We start from the raw sequence: 15939 nt of genomic DNA on the forward strand, positions 1-15939 counted from the left end.
GGATCAACGATCAAACACCGCAACACTTTGACATAATTTAAAAAACAGTAGGTTTTAAGGAAACAAATAACTTGAACAAACTTATCTACAATCTTTTTTAACCAAAAAATGTTCTTTAAAGGTAAAGATATGTTTTGAAATTATATAACTTGCATATCGATATGGTATGTGGAAAGGATTTGCTTTCGGCAAATTTATTAAAATTACATGAGAAAATTCATGTTTTTTTAAATTATTTTTGTATCTTTTATTTTTGTTCGTTGTTTTTCTTTTATTTTTGCACTATCTCATCAAAAAGTTTTCTTAAATTGTGTTTTTGTATTTTGATCGCTTTCGGACTCAAACTTAATATAATGTTATCATTATCTTAAAAAACTTTCAAAGTTCGCTAAATTGAAATCAATTTGTGAGATTTCTATTTAAATTTTTCAGCAGTTGAATAAGGCGTCAAAGCCCGAGAAATGTTATTTCTTTAGAGCGTTAAATAAAGAATCGACCCTCTGATAAAGTTTACATTTACCTGAGTTGACTTACGCCGAAAAGCTTCGCAGATAGGCAAAAATCGACTCGTTAAAAGTTGGCGTTAGAAATTTATAAATTATTGCTTATCGTTCGCAGTGTACTTTAATAGATTATTTTGAACTTTATCCCCAGATTGATATTGGCTGGCTTAGACCATTTGGGTATATTCCACTACTACGATGAAAAGAGGGTGTTTTGTGACTTACTATAACTGGTTCCTACTTGCAATCTACATAGTTGAATAATGGATATTATGATTTTTATCTCCAATCGGATTTTTCCACACATAATAATGTGGAACGCAAAATTTGTATATCACCCGACGTTGTTGTTTATATATTTATTTTTTAACATTTGCTTTAGAAAAATTATCAAAAACATATGATGCATCAAAAAGGATACTATAAAATGTTCGCACTATTTCCGCCAACTTCCGCACATTTTGTGTGTACCACCATATGATCTAATTTTTCTTGCAATACAAATTCCCAAAGGTTCCAGAATTTTAGAAAAAAAAAAAAAAAAACATTTACCATATAGGATTCAACATAAACCTAAATTTGATAATGCAAAAGGATCGAATCCCACTGACGCAACTTTGTTGCTCCGTTAAGGTAACGGAAACTGGCCATGTAGTTGCCTACGCATCACGTAGAACGTAGTAAGTAATTTCTCGAGTCCCAGAATTTGAGAATTGGTCCCTTATGAAAAGTCGTGTAGGTTGGTAGTTTTTCTCAAGTCCTGCAGATAAATTCATTGGATAGATTTATAAATTCCAAATGACTTGAATTCAGTCAACGAGCACAAACATGCGACCCAGTCATTTGACTTACTTTGCTGTTGTTTTACGAAGAAGCAAGGTCAAAACCTTCCATTCTACTGAAACCTACATTCGAATTCCCTTGAACTCCAAAAATATATGCATGCATGAATACGGCTTACTTTTCCACACATTTCTGAATAAAATTTGTTGGAATAAACTTTCTTTGACTTTTTCAATTGATTTCTTTGTTCGCACAAAAAAGAAAAAAAAACCATCAATTTCATATCATAATAAAAACAAAAGTAAAAATCAAATTCCATAAATTGCGGTTGGTACTATTTTCGAAAGCACATCATACAAAGAGGAAAGTTCTATTCAATTTGCTTTGCTGCCTTTACGCCATTGAAATGTTCCTCTTTATTTTTCCAAACAAATGATTTATCGATCCGTTATAGTCATAAGGATACTCGTAGGAGGTGTGTATATGAAAGAGGAAAAAGTATTATTTCATATAGAAAAACTCCGCTTGAGATCACATAGCGATGCAGACAGGAGAGTGTAGGCAAAGTCGCAATCAAAGCAAAAGGTTGAATAATAGGGTATTGGCCACAGAGTACCACAAAAAAAAAAGGGTAGTGTTGATATTGAGGTTTACCTACCATCAGGACCATCATATCCATATACGACCCGAAAACGCCCCAAAATTTTAAATTCCTTCTATATTTTCTTTACCTTTGTAGTTATGCCAGGGATAAACTCACAAAGCACAGTAAGCAGAAATACAAAAATTCAAAGCTCCTTCTAAAAGGGTAAAGTCGAATTGCTATAAGAATGTGTACCCAAGGATAAAGGATTTGTATTACTGTAAAAGGGAAATATAAATACCTATTGGACCTGGACCGCATCTGGTTACAGATTATAATTGCTACCGAAACATGCAGTTTTTTTTTTTTCTTAATTAAAAAGCGACAGAAATATATTTTCAGAATAAAGGACCAACATTAATGAGAGGAAATATGGACTTTAATTGGGTCACGAAATCAATATCGTCCTGGCAAATATAATATTAAACAGATTTTCCAATATAAACTGAAGAGAGTCCTGTGATTTATAGTATTGGTTTAATATTTCGAAACGGACGAGAGATGAAATGTTTGTTAAGCTGTGTTGGTAGGACAATTTTGTCCTGCCTATAAAACTTCATATTCCTACTCGACAGTGGTAATAATGAACATAGTAATCTCGTAAATAATTTAGCGAATTCATAATGAGGTCACTAATTAAAACTTGTGAAATGTTCATATGTGAGGTCTTTTTTTATACTTTTTAAATTATTATAGTTCTTAATTTTTTTTTTAACAGAGTATATGGGAATGAATCCAGAAATTTTAAGCTATTCGAAGGACGATGGACTTTTTTTGTGAGAAAAATAAATTATTTTTGATATATTTTTTGTTATATTGCATTTATTGACGCAGGCTGTAGCAAAATGTCATAGGTATATAGTTTCATTTGTTTGGAACAAGTTATATTTTTATTTTTTAAGATTTAAGATAAGATTCAAATGCAGTTGCCATTGTTAATTGACCTTTATATCCAGAAGGTCTATGTTTTTAAAAATTTATTTTGTATATACGTGAATTGAGAATCAGATGATTATTATCTTATATAATCCGACGAGTGACGTATAGTTGAGGCTGGGGAATAAATTTAAGAAAGCTGCCTAAGGTGGGGCTCGAATCCACACCTCTAGGTTAGCAATTAAGCACTACATCAACTGCACCAATGCCATCCGCTATTGACTAGTACACTGTGAATTTCGACGTTAGATTGATTCTACGCAAAAAAAAAACTATTGAAGTTTCATTTTATAGATATTTAGAAGTATGTATGTACTTACTTCAATTCATTTTTGAGGAACTACCCGAAATTATTCAAAAGTAAATAAGATGTATAAAAATATGTCATAACATTGCGAGACGAACCCGAACCTGAATTTTGACCAACTACTATAAAATTGAATAAAGTATCTCTCTCTGAATTTGTTTGTATATAATTTTTTTAATAATTTTATTAGTAACAAGTCTGTCCTTGGCCAATTGTTGTGAAAGTTATTAAAATTGAAGCTATTATATAAAAACGATAACAACCATAGTTTTTAGTAAAAAAAATAATGTTACGCATACGCCACAGTGATCATTTAAAATTCAATTAAAAATATTGAAAAATAAATTCATAGTGTTGTCCAGTAAATAAAACGCTTAAAATAGAGTCTATTGATTTTAAACTGAGCATACAAATTCATCAACCATAAATAGACGAAGAATTAAATTACTTAATATAGTCCTACCAAAATTGTTCATTTTACTATACAATCATTCACAGTAGTATAACTTTTAATGTTTTCGCGGTTTTTTACAGACATAATTTTAAGATATTTTCGGATTTGCCGCGTTTTTCATAAGGAAAGTACCGGTGACCACGCACAATGAAACTTGATGCGAAACGTTCGGGGTGAGTACAAAAGTACTTTCTTTATTAAAAGAACGCGGCTAATCCGAAAATATCTTAAAATTCAAAGTAGTGCCATGAAATATAAAGTGTCGTTAGCTTACTTATGTTTATTTGAATATCCATAAAATAATTTTTCTTCTGTTTTCCTAGTTTTTCTTTTATTAATTGACCAAAATATCGATATCTTCCAATCTCTTTGAGTACATACATATGTACATAAGGTGTCTCCGTAATATTATTCTGAGATTTGATTTATTTTTATCTCAAAATTAAAAATCTAACACCAACCTCAAAAGATCAAAAAACACGCGTTCCCAGGTCATCACATCACACAACCCATAAAGTTAATGAGAAATCCAATTTCTCAAGTTGTCACAAATTTTCTGGTATTTCAGTGGCAGAACACTGAAAGCCACATAAGGAATTTGCAGGCTGAATCGTCATCAATTAAACGGCTCGGTCCATTCAACCGTTTACAGCGCACAACCATAAAGGAACACATAGTCCAAACCATTCCGCTGACTGGAAGCCTATGTACATATTGTTAGCTGGAGCGGAGGAGCTAATTTCCTTGATTTGTGACCGGGGAATGATAATCACCAGCACATGTGTCGTGTTGTACCAAAAGAAGACGAAAACAAAAATTACGACGACGACGCTTTGCGTTAGCATTTCATTTTCAAAATTATTTCATGTTGCATTGTCGTCGCCCCGAATTAAAATGGCACCAAAAAAAAGTACATGTAAAGTATAATGGCCGTAGTCTTTAAACAAAAGTGTGTGATTCTAGGGGGCTCTTTTATTTTTATCGTATCTTTGTTCTTGGAAAGCTTGAAGGTGGCGCAGTGCGTTGTAAACTGGTTTTTGAACTCGCTTGGTCAAAGTTCAATACTCAAGTGTAACGGAAAAAGTTTTTCGAATGAAAGTAAAAATTACTAGCACCACATGAAAATGGAATAAAGGAGTCTGATGATCGGTTTGGCATCCGTGAAACAGTGCTGTAACTCTAGCCATAAACTCTTGATGGTAGCACCTTCAAGATGTTGTTGTTGTTCAAAAGATTATAATGGAACTGCCTGCAAGTATAGAAACATACGAAAAATAAAACTAAATTTCTGTTACGGCAGCAATGATGTCTTCTTGAAACATCTAAATATACAGAGTATTTTATATGATCAAGCGATAGACTTTAAATTCTCCAAGTTTGAAAAAAATATGAGAGTTGCCCAGCATCCGTGACCCCCTTCAGCTACGGTCATGTCTACACTAACATTGAAAAAAAAAATGCATTTTAATGTGCGATCGGGTGTGTCATGCGAGTTCTTTTGATCTGCGGAATGGAGGAAGTTCTCTCGAGACTCAAAGGAAGATCGTGTCAGAATTATTTATATTCATATGCGCTTTCGTGTTTGCAATTAAAGAAGCGAGAAAGTGCTCTCTGAATTTCTGCAGATGTTTGAAAACACTTGAGGGGTTACCCATCATTCTTGGAGTTAAAATTGACTTTCTCGATTTTTTGATTTTTATTCAGATTATTGGAGATACGGCACAAGAAACTTTATAAAGCAGAACTTGTTTTTTTATTTGAAAGCAAGACAGAGAAAAAATGTTGAAGCTTGTAAAATAACGATTTGGTGCTAATTGGAGTTAAATTGGATAAAATTTCTTTAATTTAGTTGCGATGTTTTCAAACAATGGAATGAGTAAGGTTGAATAATTAAGACTTTTGGAATTTCTTTCGAATGATATATTGGCTTTTGTTATCTAAATTAACCCAAGAGGAAAGAAAGAACGTCAATAAACTTCGAATGATACAAAGCTTAATATGTATGTATGAATTTATTTTTTTTGACGATTTTTTCAATGGCAGTTGTCAATTTGTCAGGCTTAATGAAAGTGATGGTATGACTCCATAAAATGTCTTAAAGTGGTCTTATTTACATTGCCTTTTATAAAGGAACAAATATTAATTAAAATAGGACGATGGAGTTCCGATTCTCCTACACTGAAAATAATAACTTTCGTAAAATTACGAAAATCGTTTCATAAACTACATTTTCGTTGGCCCAACGAAACTTTCGTTGGCTCAACGAAAATATGTAATTTTTCGTATTATGAAAACCTTCATCAATTAATGAAAACGCTTCATACAGTTTTTCTCCCTTTTCAAAGTCGAAAAATCCATTTTAATGAAAAGATTCATCACTTAACGAAGAATTTCATACTCATTTTAGAGAATAAAAAAAGAATTCGTTCATTACTTGATCAAAATTTTAATTGAGTAACGAAAAAATTCATCATCTTATGAAATTCAACATTAACTTACGAAAATCTTCATCAGTTTATGAAAATAAATAATTGGGTTATAAAAATTCTTCATAGACTAATGAAATTTTACATCAGCATATGAAAAATTACATCAGTTATGCATACAGAGCACGCTGTATTTTCGTTTATTGTGTGATATTTCGCGTAGTCATAGTTTATATTCAAGCCCCAAAGTGCAAAGACCTATCACGTGAAATAAATACAAAAAATATTGTGTGATAAAAAAACTTAAAGTAATTATTTGAAAAGGAACAATAAATAATAGAAACAAACAATGAGGAAAATAAGCGGTGTTTATAACAGCAAGCGATCAAGAAGCGGATCCTTACCAAGAGGTAAGGTACGGTTAGCTGGAGCTTGGACCATTTACTCCAGAAAATTATGAGATAAAAAAAATATTTTTGTCTCTTATAATATTCCAACTTTGTTTTGTTTTTCTCTATCTGTTTTCTTTCAGATTCCAAAGATGTCACCTAAAAAACTGTTCTAAAGGACACTAACTAAAAAAAAGTGTACGATAAAAACCACCATCAAAAACTCCCAGGAAGCTTTCCTTGCAAGATGTGAACGACCAGCGGGAACACCTCAAAAGCCGATCATCTAGCATCCCTGATAGAATTCGAAGGTATAAAATATTCATTTACCTCCTTCCTAAGAGGAGTTTAAAGTTTTAATTGTACCTAATTAATTTAATTTTTTATTCCATGTATTTAATTTGGGATGATTAAAAAATCAAATTCAAAATAACAAATGTTTTTTTTTAATGGTTAAAAATTTTCGCTCCGCTCCAATTTCTCTGAATTTCAGGTTTTTCATTCCAAAATTTAGGGAAGAAAAATGAATGAAAAAATTCGTAGTCCTATGAAAAATTTCGTAGCCTTACGAAAAAATTCGTAGGCTTACGAAAATAAAGTAAGTATAATCTACTAAAAGTATAATTAATACAACGAAAAGTTTCGTTAGCTAACGAATATTTTTTCGTTATTTAATTAAAATTTTCATAAAATTTACGAAAAAATTCATTAAGTTACGAAAGTTCCTTGCATAGATTAATCAAAAAATTCATTGACTAACGAAAAATTTCATCGTGTTTAATTAAATTTTACGTTAATTGATGAAAAAGTTTCGTAAAGTGATGTAAAAATTCATTAATTCTCGATCAAAATTTTTTATGAAAAATTTCATTAAAATACGACAGTTTTCGTTAATTGATGAAGTTCTTCATTAACGTATGAAAACCATTTCGTTGAGCCAATTAAATTTTTCACCGGCTGAAAATTAATTAAATTTTCGTTGGCTCAACGAATTTTTTCGTTGTATTTACGTAAGGATTTGGTTCAGTGTATACGAGTGTCAGTGTGTAATAAAATCGAAATATTAAAAATTTACTTTTTGTATTAAAAAAGGCCTGATTCGAAAGGTTATCTTGAAAACAACGACAGAATTTCTAAACTTGTACTGATTCAAAAACCATTATTGTTGATATTTTTAAATTAACTTTGACTGGCATAATAATTTTTGGGTATCTTGGCGACTTGTCATAAAAAAAGATGTAAAAAAAGCTTTTCAATCGGTCTCAATGGGGGTCAGGTCCGTTTGTGACCACACTCTTATAGTTATGAAATTTGGTAACTAGAAGCACATTTTTATTAATGGAAATATGAAAACTTTTTTTTATTCGAAATGGTGGCTGAAAAATGGCGTACACCATATTTAAAGAATTTTCTTTTTTTGGAAACAGTTATAATAAGCTACAAATTTAATAAATTGGTGTCAAAAAAGTGTTCGACCTTGGATTTAATGAACAAAATTCAAAATTTTTTAAACAAAGTCCAAAAAGTGCCAAATTAGTAAAACACAAAAAGTATACATAAATTAGTAAAAAGCATAATAAAAGGTTTAAGAACCTTTTCCTTTGCTGTTTCTTGTTTTTTTTTTATTAGCGGTATTTAGACATCTTTCCTATTTATTTTTCGAATCCGATGTAAAATCAATCTATGTCGTCACTTTTTGAAGTTATTCTGATCTCAAAAAACGTGATTTCAAAGATTAATGCTTGGCAACAATATAACGACAAAACGGTAATTTTTGTTTCCACGAAAACAAATAGGAGAGATAAGTCAAATCAGTGTTGAATATTTTGCCACGAATGATATGGGACATCAATCAGTTTTATTTTCAATAATTTTGAGGTTTTTAATAATGAAAAAAATAAATAATTTCTAGCAAGTTTTTTTTTTAAACATTTAACAAATTTTGAATTTGTGTTAAAAGCCTTAGTCCCATCCATGGGGGTAAGCCTTGTCGTGGCGGATGGGCTTACGGTGACTACTACTATGAAGCTAAGAGCTATGCGATCGCGAAACTTGTTTTCGCAGAAGGGCCTCCCATGGTCGACAGGTCGAAGCGGAGTAGGCTGTTGCTACTAATTACCCCCCCAACGAAGGAGTGTTCCCACCAAGGCACTCCCAACAATTGACGGTAGCGGAAGAATTCATTTATAGAATCAACGGTAGCGTCACCAGTTCCAGTTAGGCCGAACTACTTGGTGAACCCCTTATACGAGCTACTCCGACATATTCAGAGCACAGGTCTATAAGGAGCAAATCACATCTAGGCAAAATAACATCAAGGTGAGCCTAGCGACACACACCAACATCTAAGAGCTTTCCATTAAGCGTGCATGCAATTCCTTGGGTTAGGCGACTGGAGATCACCGGCGTAGTAAAAGACGATCACATTACAAAATCAGGAGCATGCCAGTGTCGACAATTTGCGAAAAACGTTTCGCGAAATTTTCCGAAAAATTTCGAGCATTATGGAAGTACTTGCTAACACGAACAGCACTACCCCGCCAGGCAGTACCGCTGCTACACACGGTACTGATCCTGGACCGATTAGAAATAATCGGGTCAGAGCTATACGGATTCCGGGGGCTAGCAAAGTAATGCACGAGGTTAGAAGAAAATTAAGAGTCGCGAGTTGGAACGTGGGTAGCATGAACGGCCGAAGCTGTGAATTAGAAGAGATGATGAAGAGGAGGCGAGTGGACATCTTGTGCGTCCAAGAAACCAAGTGGCGAAACACTGGAAACAGAGCCCGTTTCTTAGACGTCAAGATAAAACAATACAAGATGTTCTACTACGGAACAGAGCAAGGTAGAAACGGAATCGGTGTCATCCTTGCGGAAAAGCTTCTTGGAAGCGTTTTGGCCATTTCAAAGTCCAGTGACCGATTGATGTCTCTTAAACTGGTGATGGAAGGAAAGGTGTGGAATATAGTCAGTGCATATGCTCCCCAAATTGGATGTGAGCAGGTGGAAAAAGATGCATTCTGGCTAGACTTCCACAAAATCATTAAAGACATCCCAAAGGAAGAGCTTTTGTTTGTGGGTGGAGATTTAAATGGACATGTGGGGAACGGCAACGAAGACTATGAGGACTGCCATGGTGGCCTTGGATTCGGAACTAGAAACCCTCCTGGTGAAGAAATTCTAAGCATGTGCAGGTCACATGGTCTTATAGTGTTGAATACCATGTTCATTAAACAAAGCCGACACCTTATCACTTATAGCAGCGGTGGAAATGAAACACAGATCGACTACCATCTGGTATCTAGTTTCATGAAGCCGCTAGTGAAAGACTGCAAAGTGATATTAGGAGAAGCGATCGCCCAGCAACACCGTCTCCTACTGACAGAATTTTTTATGGAGACGAAGGCAGCAAACAAACAAAGAGAGGCTACCGGAGGAATTAAGTGGTACAACCTGGACAAAGGAAAAGGCAATGCATTCATCTCTGTTATGAGAAATTATCTGTGCGGAACCATCAGCAGACTACAAAACGAAGAGTGCAGAGTACAAAATATGTGGGACTCTCTGCAACGAACTTGCTTGTAGAAGGCGAGGTCACTGCTAGGAACATCAAAAGAAAACTACCAACGGGAAAAAGAAACATGGTGGTGGAGCGATGAAGTCAAAGCTGTGATATCAAGGAAAAAGACCGCTTTCCAAGCTTGGTCCAAATGCCCCTCTCATAATAGAGATGAAAAAGCACGACTCGAAATGGACTACAAGCGCTACAAGAAGGAAGCCAAGAAGAAATGCGCCCAGCATAAAGCAGAGAGTACGGAAAGCATGTATCGCGAGCTAGGGGAAATATCTGATCCAGCTGCTAATGCAAACCAGGCTCTCCAGGAACTGCGACATGCCAAGATGAACAAGGGTGCAGCCATCTTCAAAATTGCCGCTCAAAGGAGAAGGAATGCTCAGGAAATAAGTTCACCAAAGTTCATTAACGATGCTCAAGGCCTACTACTTGTGAATGACGACAAAATTCTCCACAGGTGGCGACAGTATTGTGATGAACTCCTAAATGAGCAATTTCCCAGAATATACTTTCCAACAGCCGAACCTAATTTAGACGAAGTACCCGACCTTACAGTCGAAGAAGTTAGCGTGGCGGTGAAAAACTCCAAGAAAGGAAAAGCTATTGGTCCAGACGAAATACCCTCTGAGTTCTGGAAGAAGATGGGAGACATTGGGTGTAAATGGCTCACGATTCTCATCTCCAAACTCATTAGCGGTGACCAAATGCCAAATCAGTGGAGAGAAAGTTTCCTTCTCCCAATCTATCAAGGGGGACACACGAAACTGTGATAACTACCGATCGATTAAGCTGATGTCACACACCATGAAGATCGTTGAGCGGATTTTGGACGGCCGACTGCGAAAAATAATACGGCTGTCTGATGACCAGTGCGGGTTTGTCTCGGGTAAATCAACCACAGATGCCATACAGAGTTTAAGAATCCGAATGGAAAAACACCGTGATTCCTCAAGAGATTTGCATATTGTGCTGGTTGATTTCGAAAAGGCATTCGATAGACAACCACGAGATCTGATATGTGTGTCCCTGAGACAGCGAGGGGTTCCGGAAGTCTACGTGCGGATGATCAAGGACATGTACGAGGAAGTAAAAACGAAGGTAAAATGCCCCGCAGGAGTCACCGAAGAGTTCCCAATCAAAGTCGGTGTGCACCAGGGAAGCGTCCTGAGTCCTTTGCTCTTTATTACAGTCCTTGACTTCCTGCTTGAAGGAAAAGTGACGGATCCGAAAGTGAATCAGTTATTCTTTGCTGATGATGGAGCCATCATAAGTGAAGATCCAACATCCTTGCAACGAGCACTTGATGTGTGGGTGGATGTTCTGGAAGGAAGTGGGTACCGGATAAGCGCGAAAAAGACAGAATATCTCTGCTGTCCATTTTCTGACCCAGACGGCCCTATTCCGGACATTTACCTGAATGGAACAACACTTCCCAAGTGCGAAAAGTTCAAATATCTTGGATCTATGATCAACAACCAAGCTTCTTGTGATGACGACATCAATCACCGAATAAGTGTAGGGTGGATGAAGTGGCGCGAAAACTCTGCCATCTTCTGTGACCGAAAAATGCCCCCTAAACTGAAAGGAAAGCTCTATACTGCAGTTGTTCGCCCAGCACTTACATACGGTTCACAATGTTGGACAATGTACAGAACGTATGAGAGTAAACTGACAGCAGCTGAGATGAAGATGCTTCGTATGACAGCAGGAGTAACAAAGCTTGATCGAATCAGAAGCAAGAAAATCCGAGGAAGCCTTCACGTCAAAAACACCATCTTGGATAAAATACAGCATGACCGTTTAAGCTGGTACTGTCATGTACAAATACGAAACCCTGAGAACCCAGTTCAAAAGGCGATCGCTTATGACGTTCCAACGCAATCGCGAAGAAGAGGCAGGCCTAAGAACTCATGGAGAAGACAAATGCAACGACAACTGCATTCAGTTAGCCTTAGACATGGAACAATTCAAAATCGAGAAGCCTGCCGACGTTTCCTGAGGTCAACCCGGCGAACCCCACATGCGGAGCCGTAGTGTGAAGCAGTAGAGTGGGAGAGTTGTGACCCCATCCGAGATCATGACTATCGTCGATAATGGAGAAGAAGAAGAAGAAGAAGTGTTAAAAGCCTTATTAACCATGGATATTTTTTGTTCGTAAAGTAATAAATGAGAAAATTAAAAGGGTAACTTTCATCTTTCTCAAATTAAAAAGGCACACTGAATTCCTTGCCATTGGAATGTTACCAAAAATGTTAAACATATTTCTCATCCCATGAACCCCAGCGTCGCACGCTGGTAATAATAAATGATAGGGTGTTACTCGCACTTAATCAAAGTCCTATATCTTAGCAATCATCAGATCCAGATCCGACCCAGTCAGTTGATGATAAATGCTGGGTACACAAACGAGCACAATGTTAAATGCTCATCAAAAGGGTATAATTTGCAACAATTTAACCCCCCGATTTCTCCGATTGATTGTGTTTTTTCTTTGTTTCTTTTGTTGTTTTTGTCGAAATCAAATCTTTTTTCTTCGATTGCTAGGACTCGCGCCCTTTGACTTGACCATTGCATTTATTTTTTCTTAGGTATGTATATTGTATATCTTTATATCTTTTTGCCAAAGTCATTTGAAATTTATGAAATCCCTCCTTTAGCCCATAAATCGTGTATTTTTCTGCTGTGCTCCATTCAATCCAATCGACTTCACTCCACATCCCAATCCCAATCCTTGCTACAGAATCTCTGCTTCTTTTCGGTTCAGCGGAAGGAATTCAATCCAACAATTCAACATTGGAATGGCAATCGATTTATTCGATTAAAACACACGACTCGATGTTGTCCGTCGTCGTTGTCCATCCGTTGGATGTTAGGACGTATAAATGTAGAGAATCTCTGTTCTGGCCTCTCATGATGGAACTATGGCAATATTGACGGTCGTGGTCAAGTCGTAGATGGACACAGAACGGATGGTAAAAGATAATTTTCATGCCAATAGACAGACAGACACACGTGGATATTTCGGGAAGCGTAGGAAAAAGGTAACTTGTGTGTTACTCCTTTTCGTTGCTCTTGTTTGTATTTTTGTTTTTTGTTGTTATGGACCAGAATGGAGCTCCTCTATCCGCATATTATATGGATACCTATAACCTACCTATATTGCTTGCTTGGGACTCTAAGGAGGAAAGGTTAGATACATTTGCTTTGGGTATCGAAGCATATCATTGCGTATACTTTTAGATTTCCCATGAGAACGGATTAATTCTTGTACGTAAATCTTACATGCTTCGATCTTTGAACATAAATAACGTTTCTGAAGTTGCATGCTGCTCTATCTCTGTCTCTCTGTCCCTGTTTCGAATCTCATATCTGGAATCGAAGATACAAAAACATATTTCTGTTGTTTTGCCGATATGAATAATCTAAGAACAAGCTTTTCGGGATTTCGCATACCCTTTGTATACATTTGGATTGCATTGAGCTATCCGCATATATAAATACAGATACAAATATTTTTCGCAACTAAGAAGGGGAGATTAAGATTCAAAAAGCAAAGTATTGATATAGGTTTAGGGGCATATATATTGTTTTTACCTTTATATTTTTTGGAAGATTTGTCCAATTGTTACTTTGTATTGTAATTTGTAGAGCATAGAAAAGTAGGATTTAAAGACTTTCTTTGTTTTCTTTTTTTCAGCTTCTTATTTAAGATGTCCTGTAAGTCTCGAGTGCCTAACATGTTGTGGTTATAATGTGCATGGGATTATGTCAAAATAAAGATTCCTTAGTTCAATGGATTTGTTTTGAAAAAGGGCAAACAAAATAAATTTAAATTAAATAGATGTTATCAGTAACCTTCACGCAGAAAATCGAGTAGAAAACCCTCATCAGTAAAATAATTGTATGACTTATTTGCTCGTAGCACAGGAGTTCTATTCCTACCGGAAAAGATTTTTTTTTTTCCAGTTATACTTTTTTTGCGTCGGTGAGCCATGAAAATTTACTTTTTGACAAAAATGTCAAAGGGATTATGACGCGATCGCCATTTCCAACACTGAAAATTGGGTAGAAGGGCTGTTGTTTCACCTTTAGAGTTGGCAGTGCTTTAGTATTTAAAAATGCAGTACGCCGGACTATGGCAAAAAAAAACACACAACTCGTGGCAAGTTGCTTCTTTCATGTCTCAAGTTGCATGTGGCATGAAACATGGTGCAAGTGCATGTTACATCTGGCAAGTAGCACGAGGCATGTGGCATTCGGTATGCAACATGATGAAGTGTATGTGGCAAGTTGCATGTGGCAAGTTGCACGTAGCAAGTTCCATGCGGCAAGTTGCATGTGGCATTTCAAAAATATTTTTGTGTAATTGAACGTGTTTTTTTGAGCAAATAATCGAAATAATACTGCACAATAAAAAAATTTACAATACCAAATGAAATTCATATACATATACTGAGTGAGAAGTCTAACTTCAGTGGCGTGTATATGTGTACACACTTTTTATCTTTTTATCAATAGATTTGATGAATTAAGACTGTTTAAAAGACACAGACATCATTAACTGAAATACTGATTCTTCAGTTATTTGCAGGTGGATTTATTTTCAGGATGACTTAATTCGAGAATGAAAAATTTTTCTTAAATATTCCAATGTCCTTCTTATTTTTTTTGTACTGAAAAGGGAACCGCGCTCAAGAGTTTAATAATGATAGAACAGATTTTGAATTGTTCCAGTTTAGAAATACAGAAATGTTAAGAAAGTACATGGGTGGAATCGGCTAACGCAATAGTCGATAGTTGATATAGTCAAAAAACAATAATTTTGCTCCAAAAATCGTCAATTTTGACTATCAATTACTGATTATTATGTTAGCCGATTTTACCCCAGTTTCCAGAATGTCCAAAAATATCATTAAAAAAACAACCTGAAGAGCATTTCTAGAAACAAAAGTTATGGGCAATGAAGGTTAACTTTGAATAATACTAATTTTTAGATGTGTGCCTGTAAGACGTAAGGCTGAAAAACTAAACCTAAAATAAGTACTTATTTCGTCTTCATAGAATTTTCCAGACGGAACTTTTATGTTATTTTTTCTTGGTTTGGCAGGAGAGCATGCGGTATATGTACCTACAAAATTTATTGACTTCCAATAAAGCATTTTTTTCTCTTGAAGAGATGGCTAAGAAATTCGCTGGGTCTCGGGAAAAGGACACAGCGTCGTTTCTACAAAATAGCAATCAAAAAAATATTTGGGTTTTAAATCGGGATTTCAAATATATGAAAAAAATGTCGAAAACTCAAAAACCAAAGAAATCAATAACAATCAACCATTGGGTCAGGCAGATAACACAGGTCGACAAAAATAAAATTTTTTTGGGTTTCATGGTAAACCAAAACAACAGATAATCACCCTTTCCCCTCCTAAGATTTGCTTTTATAGTGTTGGGAGCAAAAATAAAATTTTCATACCCTGTGAGTCTAACTCGAGTTTTATGAGCTATAGTGCAAGAACCGTGCATTGTACAAAACAAACTGCAAGGGTATAAAATGTAGATAATTGATCTATCTACATTTTTGCTATTGCACTTTATTCGCCTCAAATTATAAGAAAAAAGTTATGATGAATACAAGGGTTTTTTGCTCTGAAAAAACCTGTTTTTTTGAGTTCAAACTGTTATATTTTTTGATCTAAATTCAATTTTGGAAACTTTTATACATACTTTTTTAAAAACTGCAATACCGGGATAAGTTTTAAAAACAATAAACCAGAGTCACACAATACAAAATTTTTTCCTCTTGTTTCTCTGAAATAAAAGTAAGAAATTGAGTTTTTACGAAACTTGGAACTGTTAATTAATTTGCAGAAAAATGGCGTATGAAATAAAAAATATTTGTATTAATTAATTGTTTCTTATTATTAACCA

This window comes from Episyrphus balteatus, chromosome 3 (assembly GCF_945859705.1).
Source record: "Episyrphus balteatus chromosome 3, idEpiBalt1.1, whole genome shotgun sequence".
In the NCBI taxonomy this organism is placed as follows: Eukaryota; Metazoa; Arthropoda; class Insecta; order Diptera; family Syrphidae; genus Episyrphus; species Episyrphus balteatus.